At 35.2% G+C, this 5,184-nt stretch overlaps 1 protein-coding gene across 6 annotated transcripts in view; it reads left to right on the top strand.

Moving 5' to 3' along the window:
* LOC114054127 (cell death activator CIDE-A-like) overlaps positions 1 to 5,184 on the top strand; it is a 26,637-nt gene that overhangs the window by 10,750 nt on the left and 10,703 nt on the right. The window contains exon 1 of one of the 6 annotated variants that reach the window (XM_027877270.1): positions 504 to 593. The exons of the other annotated variants lie outside the window; for them this stretch is intronic. The gene's annotated coding sequence lies outside the window, so the exon portion shown is untranslated. Of the gene's footprint in view, positions 1 to 503; positions 594 to 5,184 lie in introns of those variants that run through there. 6 annotated transcript variants of the gene reach the window in all.

Raw genomic sequence — 5,184 nt, 5'->3', positions numbered from 1 at the left:
CCAAGATTGGACTAGATGAGCTCCAAAGACCTTTCTAGCCCTAAATCTATGATTTTAGGATTACTCATGCATTCAGATTGTCATTAAAACAATTGCCAAAAGGTTGTGATAACATTTTTCCCCATAAGTAGACTCATTAGTAAGTTTCTCAATTATCTTTCTGAAATTAGTAGGCTACTGTTCTCTCCAATTGGAGACAGATAAAAGAAAAATAGTAATATGATTAACATTTAGTTTCTGAACTCTCACCTTTATTAAGCAAAGTCATTTCATGTTCTCACATGACACAATTCTGATGTCACAAACTACTGAAATGAATGTAACAAGGAAGGTACAGTACTCAACAGTGTTTATTCTGGGTTTTGTTTAAGATGGTGGTTGAGTAGAACATGAGTTATCCATTTATGAGATCTTTCATTTAGAATAATGACCTTGGTTTACTAAATCATAGTGTCTGGAACTTAACTACAGGAATAGGGGAAACTGCAGAAGGTATTAGTTAACACAACTACTAAAAGATAAAGAAAAAACCATTTTGCACTGGATATCCAGGGGACCATTAGTGGGGATCAATCATCTCTCCTGTTACTAAGGTAAGTAACAGAATACATGATGTCTTCAAAGTTCACTAGATGGTTTGCTACTTGAGGTCAGGGTCCATGTCTTTGTATTCTTGAAAATATCTAGCATGGTGTCTTGCACTAAAGTTCTGCACAATCTAGACCAGGGCCACATGTGGCCCTCTAGTTCCTCAAGTTCGGCCTTTTTGACTGTTTGGATTCAATCAAAGGGCCATACTTAAAGATCTAGAGGGCCACGTGTGGCCTCGAGGCTGCAGGCTCCCCACTCCTGAAGACCCTTCTCACACAGCACTCTCTCGTCCCCACATACAATTCAGTCCTATTGGCCTACATGCTATTCTGTACATCACGTTCCCTCTCCCTTCTCTATTCTTTTCCACTGAGTGCCCAGCATGTCTGGAATTCACTTCCTCCTTATCTCTGACTCTCAGAATCCCTGGTTTTCTTCAGGTCTCAGCTCAGACACTACCTTCTATATGAACCCTTTCCTGATTTCACTTCCTTCACCCCCACCCCCCCAGCTGCCAGTAACCTCCCACCCAAAACTACCTTTTATTCACTTTGTACATATTATGTATATATGTACATACATACATGCCATCTGCCCTTTAGAATATAAGCTCCTTGAGGTCAAAAACTTTTTACTTTTGTCATTGTATCCTCAGTGTTTAGCAGTGCCTGGTACCTAGTAGTAGGTGCTTAATAAATGTTTTTTTTTATCAATTGATAGTAGGTACCCAAATATTTGAATAATAAATGAAAGAAGTATGATGTTAGAAAGCTAGCTACTGTCTCCTTCAACTGAGGTTGGGCATCTCAACTCTTCCACAGGTTACATTCTAATCCCACACAGTACCTAAAGCATAGAAAGATTTGTGTTGGTTTAACATTACCACCTTATTTAACCATTATCAATTCCAACATCTGATGGATGTGAAATCAGGGTTCTTCCTACCTGCTCAGTATTGCACCAGTGACCTAACCCAGTTTCTATCCTTTTGGCTTTCTTTCCCTTGTCATAGGTAAGAAAACATTTCTTGTCCTCTCTCCCAAGTGATAAGTACCCTGAATAAGAATAAACACAATATTTAATATATGGAATCTAGATTTATTGGGCAAGAGCTAAGACTGTCATTGCTAAAGAAATAAATTCTGATGTACCTGAAAAACATAAAACCTGGTAAATTCAGGCAGGAAAGATACATTCCTGGAGATTGAGGGAGAGAGGTCAGTCAATTAATCATTTACTCCGCATATAGACAATTCAAGTGATTGATGAACTCATTTTTTGCCTTTTGAAAGATTATTACAAACTTGGGGACCGTCACTGCACAAGCCTTCAAGGGAGTGAACTAGGTAAATCATAGTAAAGAGAAAAATCAAGAAGGGAACAGGCTGTTCTGGGGAAACCAAGTAGAATAACAGATCAGGTTTCTCAGAACTCCATTGGAAATCTGGAAACAAGTGAAAAAGTCAGTTCCCAGCATTGAGGAAAACTGTCACAAAGCCAGCCCCCTGTACTTACTCCTAGGAGAGGAACTGAGCTCCTTCTCCAATTTAGCAACTTAAAATTCTATGTAAAATAAGGCAGTTGGTTATGCCCAACAAATACATACTTGCACAGACGGGAGGAAGTTGAAGAATTATAAGAAGGATAGGCATCTGGGGGCCATTTTTTAATGGAGGCTAAAATCTCCGTAGGACAGGGGCTATTAACCTTTTTTTGTATCATGGGCCTCTGGCAGTCTGGTGAAGCCTAGGGAATCCTCAGAAAATGTTTTGTTTGTTTGTTTGTTTTTGTTTTACTATAACTGAAGGTAATGCTACATTGTTATTAGAGGTTAGTGAAAATAAAGATGTATTATTTTTTTCATCCAAGTTCACAGATTCTCTGAAATCTATCAACAGATCCCATGGGGATCCTTAGACCCCAAGTTAAGAACTCCTGACTTAGGATGGGCCTATTCCTTCTGTCCCCAACAAACACAGTAACGTAATATCTCCAACTAAATTATAAGCTCTTTGAAAGTAGGGAAAAGCCATGTCTTACATTATTTTGGTATTTTCCACAGAACCCAAAATGAGACTTGATATATAGGTGCTCATAGTGTTAGTAATTGGCATTGATTAATAATATAACACATATCATTTTTGCTTTCAGTGAGACACCATTATTTCTACTAACTAGGATAAAGTATTGCTGTATTGCTATGACGAGAAGAAGCTGATAGAGAAGATAGAAACCTATTGCTACCTGGCCCCTCTTTCACCCTTTCTTTTGTCTCCCTGCCCCCAGTGTTTAAATTGGGGGAGAACTCTGAGAGTCATTGGTCTGGATTCATTTGCAGAAAATAGGAAGTGGCAAGGATATCTAAAGAAATACCTTTACTATACACATGCAGCTCTCACCTTCTGCAGTTTTTCTACCCCAACTTAATATGAGTGATAGATCTTTTGAAGGATTCTCAAACCAATTAATCGGATTGTTTTGGGAAATAGTCACAGGATGTTAGAGTTAGAAGAGACTGTACAAGGAATATAAGAGAAGAAAAAGAAATAGAATCAGAATAAGAAACGATGTAATAAAACTATCTCTTTTTTCAGACAATGTGATGATTTACTTGGAAAAAAACCCAAAGACTCAACTAAAAAGTTAATTGAAACAATAATTTTAGCAAAGAAGCAAGATATAAAGTAAATCCATATAAATCATCATCATTTCTATATATCACAAACAAAACCCTGCAAGTTTTGTTGTAAGGAGACATAGTAAGAGATACCCCATTTAAATAACTCTAGACAGTATAAAATTCCTGGGAGTATACCTGCCAAAATAAATCCAGGAACTACATAAATTAAAATATAAAAAAACATTTTATACAAATAAAATCAAATTTAAGTAATTGGAGAAATATTAATTATTCATGGGATAGGCAGGGCAATATAATAAAAATTACAGTTTTGCCTAAACTAATTTATATTTTTAATGCCATCCCAATTAAAGTACCAAAAAATGATTTTACTGAGTTAGAAAAAAATAATAACAAAATTCATTTGGAAGAACAAAAGGTCAAGACTATCTAAGGAACTCATGAAAAAAAATATAAAGAAAGGAGACTTAGCAGTACCAGATTATAAACTATGTTATAAGGCAGTAATTATCAAAACTATCTGGTACTGGCTAAGAAAAGAAAGGTAGATCAGAGGAACAGAATAGATATACAATTTATAGAAGTAAATGACTATAGTAACCATGTGTTTGGCAAGTGTAAAGACTTAAGTTTGAGGGATAAGAATAAGAAATAAGAACGCTGGAATGCAGTCTGGCAGAAATTGGGTATAGACCAATATCTTATACCATTTACTAATATAAGGTCAAAATAGATATATGACCTGGATGTAAAGAGAGATATTACAAGAAAATTTGAAAGACATGGAATATATTATGAATTAGGGAACGATTTATGAATAAGCAGGAGATAGCAGTGTGAGGTATAAAATGAATAATTTCAATTACATTAAATTAAAAAGGGTTTGTACAAGTAAAACAAATGTAGTCAAGATAAGAAGGAAAGCAGAAAATGGGGGAGGGATTTAAAGATAATTTCTCAGCTAAAGAGCTCATATCTCAGATATATGAAGAACTTTGTCAAATCTATAAGAATATGAGTCATTCCCCAGTTGATAAATGGTCAAAAGATATGAACAGCAGTTTTCCAATGAAGAAATCAAAATAATTTATAGTCACATAAAAATACTCTAAATCATTATTGATTAGAGAAATACAAATTAAAACAACCTTGAGATGTCATTTTGGGTTGGATAAAATGATGGAAGGGGAAAACGACAAATGTTGGAGGGGATGTAGATAAATTGGGACACCAATTCACAGTTGGTGGAACTGTGAATTGATCCAACCATTCTGGAGAGCAATCTGGAATTATGCCCAAAGAGTTATTAAACTGTGTATTTTGTTTCAGCAATGCCATTATTAGGTCTGTTTCCCAAGATGATTACAGGGAAAAGGAAAGAGTCTAAGTGTTGTGAAATAGTTACAACAGCTCTCTGTGTGGTGTCAAAGAACTGGAAATTCTGGGGAAACCCATCAATTGGGGAATGGCTGATGAAGTTGTGGTATATGGTTTTGATGGAATACTACTGTGTTATAAGAAATGATGAGCCCGAAGACCTTAGAAAAATATGAATAGAAATAATGAAGAGTGAAATAAGCAGAACCAAGAGGTATACATTGTATACAGTAATAGCAATATTGTTTTAAGAACAACTTTGAGTGACCAAGTCATTTTCATTATTATAAATCCCCAAATTAACTACAAAGGACCTATGAAGGTCTACATCCAGAGAAAGAACTGATAAATAGAAGTATATATAGAATGATTTTATATATACATATGTACAAATACATACATACACACAAATATACATATATGTATATATGTACATATATGTATGCATGTGTGTATGTGTTTGTATGTGTACACACACATATATACATATATATATACATATATATATAGAGAGAGACATATATTTGTGTCTGATGGTAGCCATCTCTAGGGCAGGGTAGGGGAAGAAAAAAAGG

This window comes from Vombatus ursinus, unplaced genomic scaffold, assembly GCF_900497805.2.
Source record: "Vombatus ursinus unplaced genomic scaffold, bare-nosed wombat genome assembly UNPS02014812.1, whole genome shotgun sequence".
Lineage (NCBI taxonomy): Eukaryota > Metazoa > Chordata > Mammalia > Diprotodontia > Vombatidae > Vombatus > Vombatus ursinus.
The sequence above is the reverse complement of the archived record's forward strand: the minus strand, read 5'-3'. Positions and strand labels throughout refer to the sequence as shown.